The sequence below is a fragment of the Equus asinus genome, chromosome 15, assembly GCF_041296235.1.
Source record: "Equus asinus isolate D_3611 breed Donkey chromosome 15, EquAss-T2T_v2, whole genome shotgun sequence".
Taxonomy (NCBI): Eukaryota; Metazoa; Chordata; class Mammalia; order Perissodactyla; family Equidae; genus Equus; species Equus asinus.
The window spans coordinates 22,585,890-22,598,351 of record NC_091804.1 but is presented as its reverse complement, the minus strand read 5'-3'; the positions used below and the strand labels follow the sequence as shown (position 1 = coordinate 22,598,351).

Below are 12,462 nucleotides of genomic sequence, written 5' to 3'. Positions count from 1 at the left end.
CAACTTTTTAAAATATAGTCCTCGAAGTTTTTGTACAACAGAAAAGAGTTGCCATACAAAGAATAACTTCAACTCCTGGTAGACACACGTTCCCTGAAGAACCTCAAGTACATCTTATGGGAATTAGATCCCCTCCCTGCTACAGCTGTTTGTCAAACTCTTGAAAGTGCAGCTTACCTGCCCACAGTTGGGGTGCTCTCTTCTCTGTCTACTCACAGAAAGAAGAGAAATTTCCTTTCTCGCCTAAGATTAAGGCCTTCTTTTGAGTTCTCATTTCCTATCGTAGAGCTCACCCATCTCTTCTCAGAGGGAATGATGCTGGGAAACACCGTTTTCCTTCAGGGGAACCTCACATTCACTGTAACAAATATGGGGCGTCTCCAACATCTGTTTTCTCCTTTCACTACAGTGATAGAACCTTCTTAATGTCAGCCAGGCCCAAGGCCAGCAGAGTAAAAGCTACGCTTCCCAGACAGAGCTGGCCATTCTTCAAGGCAGAGAAGCCAGGACTGGCCACCCTGGCAATTATTCATTAATATTCACGGTGAAAACGTCAGATTTTCCATTTTAAAGGCAAAAGGGGCCTTTTTCTAAGCCTTGGGAGCCCCGCAGTGAGTGTAAGGTCTCCGTTGGGATTCACCCGGCACATCTGCCACCCAGGGTCTACGAGGTTAGGATTCACCCTGGCACGACCAGTGCCGCCCCCAAACCCTGCCACACAGGGGCTGGTGTGACTCCGAATTTTTTAACTTCTCAGGGCCAATATTCAAACTCAGACTGACCAAATTAGAAGCCCATGAACATTCTACTAACTACCACTGCTTCTATAGAGCACTGCACAGTGAGTCACCCGTAAATAAGTAAATACACAAATAAACAAACAGCTCCCTACCTTGAACTATGTATGAAACTGAAGCCTTCTTGCTTTTGCCAGGTAGCGGGTTAATCCCACACATGATGTTGATACTGCTGCTTGTGTGGCTGGTGAGGAAAGGCAGTTCAAGGGCAAATCCTAACTTATTAGAAGACTTTCCCTTGACCATCCACATTACCCACAATGGTCCAATTTCCAGTCCAGAACTACTCTGAGAATATTATTTATGAACACGAATTGTCACTTGTAAAAACTGTGAAGTTAGAGACTATTATGAATATCTATAAATGAGGTTGGCCTGTAACTGACCTCAGAGTAGGGAGAGAAGGGCACTAAATAAACTATAGATAAAAGTTGTGAGCCGGAGATAATTCCAGAAAAGAGGTGAACTTTAATGAAGTAAAAGCCAACTGTCAGCAGCTGAGGCTCAGAAAGCAGGAAGGAGTGTGGAGGGTCCTGGAGGCCGAGCGAGGCGCACGGCAGCTAGCACTGCTGGTCTCCGGCCTATACCCAATTGAGTGGACAAAAATTTGAGCAAGAAACAGCATCATTGCTGGCTTCCCTCTCCCTACTCATCTACTCAGACAGCCCTAGCAGAGACTATTCTGGCCTGGCCTGCTCCCATGGCAGACAAAGGCTCTTCTACTGCCATTGGCAACAAAATAAAAGAGCCAGGGCCGTGTTATAGAATGATTGTGTCCCTCAAAAAAATTCATATGCTGAAGCCCTAACCCCTAAATGTGGCTATATTTGGAGATAAGGCCTTTAAAGAGGTAATTGAAGTTAAATGAGATAATACAGCCGGGCCCTAATCCAACATTACTGATGTCCTTATAAGAAAAAGAAGAGACGCCAGGGGTGCGCAAGCTCAGAGGAAAGACCACGTGAGGACACAGCAGGAAGATGGTCACCTACAAGCCGAGCAGGAGGCCTGGGGAGAAACCGAACCTGCCCGCACCTTGATCTTAAACTTCCAGACTCCAGCACTGTGAGAAAACACACTCCTATTGTTTAAGCCACGCAGTCGGTGATGCTTTGACATAGCAGCCCTAGCAGACTACCAGACGCCACGAAAAAGATGCTATCGTTTTCCTCCTCCTTTCTGAGCTCTGGGTAAAAAGAGGTAGAAACAACAGATTCCTCCTAAAGCACCCTGAGCCTCTGCCTCCATTCTGGGTTTGTCAATCACCGGCTGTGGGCAAAGCTGAACAACCTTATTAAGATTTTTATATTCAAATCCTAGATATCTGTTTATATAAGGTCATGATCAGACATGACTGTTTATTGTTAACCATGAGAATAAAATTCACAGAATGCCTAGTGGAAGGCAGCAAGCATGGAAGGATTGTTTCACTGTTGTCAAATAATTTGAATTTTTGCACACAAGCTGGCTTTGAATTTACTAATAAATACCAAAAGTCGCTGTTCTGGGGGCTTGCGGGGGTGGGTGGGGAGGAATACATTTCTGCTCAGTGTCCTGTACACACGCTTTGCAAGTGGCAGGACCATGAGTCTGGTTTCCAGTTCCAGAGTATGTGTTGAATGGATCACAGCATTTCCATGGCCACTGGGACAGCTGTGACTGGTCATCTAGCTTACAACAGGTTTCACGTTAAAGATCCTTGCAACGAATCTACGGTAAGTCTTCATAGACAGCAAAACATCCCCAGGATAGTACCTGCTTTTGCATGGAGGATTTGGGAGATAAAACTGTGTCCTGCCATTACTGGAGGTCTGAAAAGTTCCCATTCTATGATGAGTCTTACACAAAACACCCAGAAGAGATTGGAGACAACGCAGGACCTCTGATTACCAAGAACAAAGAAACTTAAACGGATAGTTTTGATGCTGCAAACCAACTTGTCCTGATGTTACCTGGTTGTTTCATTAGAATGACCACCACTTCTAATGCACCTCCCCAGGGTTCGAAATCTGGTATAACCACAACTTGCACACTCATGGTTTGCCTTACTTAAAACATCGTGGTGCACATTTGCAAAAAAAGAAAAAAGGAAAAGTCAATCTCATAACCTCTTGGTTATGAGAACTTCTAAGGATCTTTCTTTTATATTTAAAATAATGACGTAGACTATAGACACATGTTGAAGGTAACATATTAAATTATTCTCAAAAGCACGTATATGCAGATTATACTTACTAGTTCCAAAGAAAATTATTGCCCTTTCATATTACTTAGTTAACCTAGAAAGCAAATTGTGTGTGATTAAGCTACATTAATTTCTTAATACAATCTAGGAAGAATCTGTTATGACCTTGGTTTTCTTCTTGACAGTGGTAATGACACTAAGAAAATATGGCTTCTGTGTTTTCACTCGAAATGAACCATGAATGTTATTCTGCTTAACTGTAAGTGGGCCAGGTCAATAATTAAGGAGTAACTTCTTTGTATTCACTTTTCTTTTAAAGTACATTCTGTGCATTTCTTCCATCATCCAGCAAGTATTTATTAGCATTTACTCTTTGCTGGTCTCTGGGCAAGACACTAAGGCTTAGGAAACTAATGATCTCTAATTGCTTCTGTACTTCAAAACACACACAGTCAACTGAGATAAAGAAATCGATAAAGGACCACAGAACAGTGAAATACGTACAGCAAAAGTGATGCTCACGCTACTGTAGGTAGAAAGAGCCTCCAGCCCTACGTAGGCAAAGGGGAGTGGGTGCTGAGGACGTGGAAGAGAAGAAACAGCAGTGGGCTCCAGGAAGAGCTGAGACCTGATCTGTTCTTAAGTAATGAGTCGAGTTAGGTAACCATGTGTGGGGTGGAGCTTTGGGAGGTGGCAGGGAGGTTCAAGGCCTCAGAAAATGCAAAGTAAGGGGGTGAGGTGAGAGTGGGGAACAACAGAATATACATATTCTCAGCTGCCAGAGAGTCTGGGCAGCTTTATCTAATCTCTGGGATTTGAGTGGGAGAGTGTGAAAGGGCCCATCTAGCAATCCAAGCCCCAAAGTCAGTGACAAGAAGACTTAAGAGACCCTCATCCTTGACCTCCTCAAGTTTATCAGGCAGTACTCAAATCATCCTTTACAAATAGGATGTGTTAGTGTCTGTAGAACTCAGAGAAGATGCTAACGGTGTTTCTGGTCCTGAAGGAGTGAGTGATAGGAGTCTAATTTCCACTGGGTGATTTCAACCTTTGCTCTGGCCCTACTCCACACCACCTCTGGAAAGAAATATATATTATATATCCATTATATATATATATATATATGTAAATATATGTATATTTACGTATACATATCCCAGAGTTTACCCTCTTGGACACTGAGTGTCAGAGGAAACCTCCGCTTCTAGAGCACTCCTTCCCACCTCCAGTCCAAGGGAGATCATTTCCTCCTGCTCCCTGGCCCTGCTTTCTCACCCAGACTCTCTGAGTGTCTGCACGCCTACAGCCAGTTAACTATTAACCAACCCTTGTTACATGCTGACTGATCAGCAAAGAAATATGTACAGCAAATCCGGCTGCTGGTTCCATTATGGAATGAACAGCTGCTACTTTCTTAGTCTACCTCTCTCCCCATCTCCCATCAAAATCATCTTCTGAGTCTGCCAATCACACTGCCACCTCCCCCTTACCACAGGTTGGGTGCTCAGCCCAGGCCTTGTCTATTTTGATTGAAACTGGCCTGGCCAAAGTGATTAGTGGAGGTGGGAGCATGCAGCTCCTGTTGGACCAATCAGAATTCTTTCCCAGGATATTTCCATTTAGAACTAGGATCTTGCCTCAGGGGCCTCATCTTGGAAAGAAACGAAGCTGGTGCTGCTTTGGGCCACATTCTCCATCACACAGAGAAAGCCTGTCTGCAGAGTGGAGAACAAAATGAACACCCAGAGGGAAGCATATGGAAAGAGAGTCTTGATGATGTCGGAATCACTGGTCCAAGCCTCTTGAAGCAGCCACATTTCTAGACACCTCAGATACTCGGGCTGAGAAATGTCATTCTGTACCTAAACTGGCTTGAGTTGGTTTTCTCTCTATTGCAAATGATCCCTGTCTCTGTTTTCAGTCAGAGAGACTTGTCTGTAGTGTTCACTGCCTAACACACAAACAAGCATGTGCCCCAAGGCTGTGTCTGCTTCATAGGCTTACCCCAAGGATTTTGGATATAAAGTTTGAACATTCAGTTCAATCAAGGAGAAACTCCATAAGACATTCCCACCACCGATTGGATGAAATGCATTGGTGATGGCCTGCAGAGCTCAGGTTGATCTAACCAGTAAGCTAAGGCCGGAACTAGAAGCCTGGTGCTGTGGTCTGAACGTTTGTGTCCCCTCAAAATCCACATGTTGAAATGCTAGCCTCCAGTGTGATGGTGTTAGGAGGCGGGGCCTCTGGGAGGTGATTAGGTTATGAGGGCACAGCCCTCATGAATGGGATTAGTGACTCCATAAAAGAGGTCCCAGAGAGCTCCCTCGCCCCTTCCACCATGTGAGGACACAGTGAGAAGATGGCCTCCTATGAACCAGGAAGCAGGCCCTCACCAGACACTGAATTTGCTGGTGCCTTGATCTTGGACTTCCCAGCCTCCAGAACTGAGAAATAAATGCCCGCTGTTTAAAAACCACCTGTTCTCCGTTATTCTGTTGTAACGGTCCGAACAGACTAAGACAGCTGGTCAGTAATTCCAGGTTTGGTAGGTTCAATGCAAAGAACTGAGTGATCAGAAGGCTGGTGGGGTGGTAGAGAAAAGTGACCTAAAGACAAGGACGGCTACTTAGATTCAGCCAGGACCTATCTGAGAGATCATCTTCCTGGACATAAGCATGCCAGCATCATTTCATCACACACATAGTAATCATCCTCAAAAAAAATGTATTCCTCACATGATAGAATGAGGAAAATTACCAATTTGCAATCCCAAATGAAAAACGTCAGATAAGGATCATAAATGGATACTAAAAAAATTAGGTGAAATGTTGATGGAGAACTAGGTGTTTGCATGGTGTCAAAGTTTTACCCCACGAATTATTAGCCAATGACAAAGGAGGAAAGGTAACTTTAGAAAGCAGAGATCCAGCTGCACCATCTTAATGCTGTGTTTAAATTTACCACTCCCAATACTGGCACATCCCGAAGCTGCCTGTCTCCTGAGGCAGAGCCACACGAAACACACAGCATCGCCCGGGAAATATGATTGCCAAAATGTGTAACCTAAATTAAATGAAGTCTTTACAATTAACTGCAAGTTTACAGGAGATTCAGAGAGTAGAAGAACAAGTTAAGGAAATAGTCAGACAAATCAGGAACCAAGTTTTCTACAAGAAAACTGCTCCGGCCCTTGAAAAGACAAGGTGGGGGGGAAAAGGTGAGCGACCACTCTAGATTAAAAAGGAATGAAGAGATGTAACAACCAAATACAACATACTGTCCTTAATGGGATCCTGGTTGGAAAAGAAGAGAAAAATGTAGAGGACAATTTGGGACAGTTGGGGACAATTGAATATATAATTAAATGACACTATAGTTACTATACTTACTGTAGTAATTTTATACAGTATACAGTAATATACTACTATAGTTAACTTTGTTATAATTTTGCTATAGTTAATTTGTCTGGTGTGATAATAGTATTGTGGTTATGTCAGAGAATTTCTTACATTTTTGAGGGTGCATTCTGCTGTATTTAAGAGTGAGGTGTTATGATATCTGTAAGTTTTTTTGGTTTTTTGCCTGTTTTGGTGAGGGAGATTGGCTCTGAGCTAACATCTGTTGCCAATCTTCCACTTTTTGCTTGAGGAAGATTATCCCTGAGCTAACATCTGTGCCAATCTTCCTCCATTTTGTATGTGGGACACCGCCACAGCATGGTTTGATGAGCCATGTGTAGGTCCATGCCTGGGATCCGAACCCATGAACCCCCGACCACCAAAGTGGACCATGTGAACTTAACCACCACACCACCAGGCAGGCCCCCTGTAAGGTATTTTTAAATGATTCATAAAAACTATATATGAGAGAGATAAGCAAAGATGGTGCAAGGGACTGGAATTGGCCACCCCAAGATATATCTCTTTGGCATGAGAATTATTTCGGGCTGGCTACTTTTGAAAACTGCAGACAGGAAAGAGACTCTGAAAAGTGGAATTTACTTACCTTTGGTTAAGAAACATTTACATTATAAAGGAAATCTCCATCTGTAAGGGTGTCTTCCTCTCTGTACAGGAAGAAGGGGGGATGACCTTATCCTCCAGAAACTCTTATCAATGTGGAAGGCAAGGATTCAAGTCTGCATAATAATCTTATTCTTGCTTACAATACTTGTGTGATAATCTCCCATGACTGACTCCTCCCACCCCCAACATCCTCCTTTGTCGTTAGCTGAAGATGATATTTAAGGTGGGGGCTTCAGTCATTTTGGCGAGTTGCTCAGCTTGCCTGACCTCTCCCATGTATACATGTTATAAAGCTTTGTTTAATTTTCTCCTGTTATTCTGTCTCATGTGAATTTAATTTGTTCTCCGGCCAGAAGAACCCAGAGTGGGTAGAGAAAAATGTCTTCCTCCCCTACAATGGCAAAATGTTAACAATTACTGAATCTGTGCTAGAGAAATGAATGGTCCTTATGCTAGTCAATCTACTTTTCCACACATTCAAACTTTTTCAAAATACAATGTTTTACACACTATGCTTCTTAGTAAATCAGGCTGAGCTGCTTAGTTGTAACGTTAGCAATCTAGAAGAAATCTATCCTCAGAACAAGTTGCCATTGGGGACCTACTATGAGCCAGCGCTGTGCCAAATCATTTACATGAATCACCTTACTTAATCCTTAAACAGCCCTATCGTGAAGGGATAATTATCCCAATTTGACAGATGATGAAACTGAGGCAGGAAGGGTTGAGTTGCCTGTCTAAGGTCACAAAGCCAGTGAGACATACAGCCAGGGTCTTTCATAGGATGTCTGTCCCCTGAGTCAACCTATTGATCCCTTGCACAAGCCTTATTCTCTCAGCAGCAGGGAGAGAGAGGGACATAGAAGAAAATCTCCTGTTCTCCCAGGACTCCCAGCCTGGCAGGGACCAGGAGGAGAAACCTTTCCCTTGATAAATTTCTAAAAGTCCAAAATTTCATCCCGATCTTGTCAGCTCAGAAACCCAATTCTGTCAACACACTTAGAGTGATTCCATTTCTCAGACTAAGTCCAGGAGAAATAAATATACACCAGACCAGCTTACTCTTTTCTAAATCACGGAAACAAAAATATTCAAATTCCAAATAATTAGCAAATTCTGTCTGCATAGCCAGGCCTATCCAGAAAACCGGAACATAATTAGAAATTTGTTGGATCAGAACAACGGAAATTAATTAGCCCTGTGGATCCACCAGAATGTCAGCTCCCCACAGGCAGGTACTCTTCTGTGCCTAGAACAGAGCCTGGCACGTTAGTAGGTGATCAACAAATATGTGGTGAATTAAGGAATGAATCAACCTACACTGCAATAGGATTGTCTTGCCAATGAGGCTGGGGATACTTAAAATTCTGTGGCAATCTCCCTCTGACCCAGACAGATCTGTAGGAATGCCACATCCCCCAGTAGCCTCCGGGGCTCTCATTTGTCCATGCTGCCTCTGCAGACCGTGCGCTTCTGCTTGGCACGTTCTTTCTTTAGCTGGATGAGTGCTCCGTGCTCTACTGTCTCCTCCTGTTACTCACAAGAAAGGATTCCTGACTTGTATCCTCTGGCTGCAGCCTCACTTTGTAACATTGCCGTTATTGCTCCAGTCACGACCTTGACACCATTCCTCCTGCCGAGGGGCCACCCTCTCAGACACAACCCTTGGAGTCAGACTGACATGGGTATGGATTTTATTTCTGCCACTTACTCATTGTAGGACCTCTGCCGAGAAACTCGAATCACCACTGTCTCCAATTCCTTACTGGCAAAATGGGAAGAATATTCCTTGCCTTGAAAAATGGCTTAAAAAGTACAAAAATGATATAACTTACATAAGACACCTGGAACACTGTGGCCCACAGTTATGCTCAATAGAAATGGTTTATTTTCCTTCCATGTCATAAACCAGGACAGCCCTGTATTCATCTTACAATGTTTCTGGTCATTAATTCATTTGACAACTATTTAAGGAGGACCTAGCATGTGCCAGGGAAGGGCTAAATTTTGGGGGCTCTGAAGTGAGCAAGATAGATAAGGTCTTGTTCCCATGGGGATTACATCCTGATGGCAGAAGACAAATAAATTAACATATTATGATGTAAAACAAAGCACGTCCTTTAATTGGTCCCATGTTTTTGGTTTACTGCAGACCCAAGCTCACACGGGCTGTTATAAGATAATGCATGTGACACCATGTAGAGTAGTACTTAACATTTCCTTTTATTGCTGGATCTCTGAACCCTTGTTTGCTTGGGCATCAATTTCTTTCTCATGGGAAGGAGTTGTTCTCTTCCATCCCACTCTCAGTTCCTTGTTTGTTAATTAGTCCTCCAGGGGAGTGTATCAGACCCTCCAACAGCGGGCCGTCCTGACCATGCTGATTTGCATCTGGAAGAAGTAGCCTGGGGCCCCTTCTCAGATCTACCTGCTTTCCTCTCTCCCCCAGGGTTGAGTGTGCCTACCTAAGCCAAGCTGGGCTGATCATCAAAGCAGAAAAGACACCATTTCTACCCTTCAGGAACCCTCAGTCCAAGAATTCAAGAGGATTTGTCTCTTGAGACATCTTCGGGGTCCTATAAAGGACATCACACAGGGTTCACAGCTGACGGTTCCAGACTCCAAAGGAAATCAGCATCTCCATCGACCATGGAACTTCCATGGTCAAGAAACTTCCTCTCCTAATCTTGGCCGCCCATCGGGGTATGACTCCAGGAAGCTCAGTTAGGATAAGAAAAACATCTGAGTAAGAAAAATCAAAGTATGGGAGAGGGGATGACCCTAAACATAGAGCCCCCTGGGATCTAAATAGAAAGAACAGGCCCCAAGAGTAATTTGTTGCTCCCCTACATCAAAAATGCTTCTTTTCAGGGCAGCTCCATGAGCCTAAACCCAAAACTGTGTCTCTGATGAAGCACCCAAAGGCATCATTTGGCCCTCCAACGTTAGAACACCTGTGGCACCCTGAACTGCCCTCACTGGTCCAGCCAGACTCCTTTTGACTTTCACACACAACAGCTTCCCCATAAGTGGTAGTTTCCGTCTTTGCAGTGATGAGCCCTCTAAGTAAACTCCTCTTCTGAGAAGGAGAGCAGCTCTCACTTTGTGGAGCTTTATTTTGTTTTAATTTGGAAGGAGGGAGAGTAAGTTAAGCGGTCCTTAAAGGACTTCCTGTGAGCTCTGAAAGTGCTCTCTGGTGGCAGAGACTTGAGATTTGTTGTACAGACCTGAGGTCCATGTCATCATCAACTTTGGGACTTCTCAAGTGGAGTGACAACCCCCTATCAGTCTTTGTCTTTCTAGATAACTATAGATGTCCATATGGGTGATTTTTAATGATCAGAGAAAGGTTGAAGAAATAAATTGAAAGGAAAGGACAGAGCATGACATATTTTAGAAGAAGAATTACATTAGGAATGACTTTGTTGGAGAGGGGAACATGAAAACTTGTGATTTTAGCTTGTTGACTGAGTGATCTTTATCAGATTAAGGGGGTCGCATTCTATTCCTAGTGTGCTTAGAGTGTCTTGACTATTGTTATACAGAAAGTTTTGAAATCAAAAAGTAAAAGTCCTCCCACTTTGTTCTTTCTTCAACTTTGTTTTTATTCTTTTTTGTATTGTTATATAAATGAAAAGATCAGCTCGCCAGTTTCTGCAAAAAAAATCCTGCTCAAATTTTGATATGGATTGTGTTGACTCTATAGAGATGCTCAAATTCATGGGTAATTAGAGAAAAACAAATGAAACCAACAATGGTAGTGGTAAAATTAGAAATCTGGATAATGACACATGTTAGGGAAGATGTAGGACTATAAGAACCCTAAAATACTGCTTGTAGAAGTGTGGACAGTTCAATTTCCTTGAGAACAATCGGTTACTACTTAGTCAAATTCATTATACACTTATCTTATGACTCAAGAATTCTACTCCTCAATATATCCCAAAGATATGCTTACCCAAGTCCTAAGAGGACATGTACTATGTTGTTAGTTACAGCATTCTTGGTATTGACAATACAATACCAATCTAAGGCAATCTGGATAGCCATTCTGGAGTAGTGGACGAGTAAAACTACATGGATGCACTCTTTAGAATACCACACATAAGTCAGGAGCAACATATTCAGCATACACATAGCTATGTGGGCGGATCTTAACTATCATAGCTCTGAGTGAAAAAAAATAAAAAGCAGACATGCAATGCCATTTATGTAAACTGAAAATATACATTTAAATGAACATGTAAGAGATATTTGTTAAACTCGTTAGAACGAAAGGGAGGGGAAATAAAATAGGGCATATGGTCAAAGAGAAATGAATGAGTAAAACAAGAGAGGGGCCTTGCACAGACCAATAATGATTATGTGTCATGAATGGAAGAGTGATTAATTCAATAGCTGAGATCCAAAGAAATGGTGGCGGTGAGAGGTGGATACCAAGTGACCGGGTAGCTCGCACTGCAGCCTGGACCAGCTGGAAAGCTTTTGCCCACTCTTGGCCCCAGTACAATCTTGAAGGGTCAGTCCAGAGAACACTCTCAATATGCCTCAAAAGTTCGAAGAGACCTAGCCAGGACATAACAGTACAAAAGGAGCAAATTGTCCTTCTCTTTGGACCTTAGACTTCAGATCTTCACCAACTCTGCTGAAATAGAAGTCTCCATTATTTTTGCGAAGTTTTTGCTGCGTCTCTTGGCTTATATCTGGCAGGCAACTAAGGTACCAACTACTTCCTCTTCACTGGGTCCGATCAGCACACTGTGGACCTGCATAATATTCTGTGGGCTGATAGGATGATCCAGCTTCCTGTGGATCTAAATTATAGGAAAAATGTAAGACAAGATGATGAGAGTGTGCTGCAGTCTCCACCAGGTGAAAACAAACTACGTAAGACCCACATGACAGGTAATCATGGATGCTATTGGCTGCTGCTTCCTCTCTTGAGTGAGTCTGAGCAAAGAAAGGAAACAAGATTCACTATGCTTCCTGCTGTCTGTTCTTCATCTCTCAGACTTGAGCTTTTGAGCTCAACCCCAGAAACTAACACATAATCGTGGCAAAAATAATTTTCAGAGGATAAAATGGAGATGTCTTTCAATGAAACAACCCGCTTTGTGCAAGTCATATGCTCACACACTTCACTTAGACATCACTCAGAGATCTCTTACCTTAAACCCAATCCACAGCTCATCCTAATGAGCAAGAAAGGACCTAGGAAGTGGTGTGCATGTTTTCCCTGTGCTTCATAATTACGTGTATCCTTGAAATGATTACTAAAGCTTAATCCAGTAAAGATCTCTGATTCCTGTGAATTTGATTTGAGTCCAACCAATCTTTTGTGTTAATCAGGAAAGAAAGCAAATATTTCTGTGTGAATATATTCATCTCAAAATTTTTCAAAAAAGATGTTTTACCTACATGGAAATAGCTTAATTGACTTTCTGATTTTTAA

General features: G+C 42.8%; 1 pseudogene; it reads left to right on the top strand.

Annotated features, from left to right (window-relative positions):
- The first annotated feature begins 2,381 nt into the window (after positions 1-2,381).
- Positions 2,382-2,706, top strand: LOC106833771 (CDGSH iron-sulfur domain-containing protein 1 pseudogene; annotated as a pseudogene).
- The last annotated feature ends 9,756 nt before the right edge of the window (positions 2,707-12,462 follow it).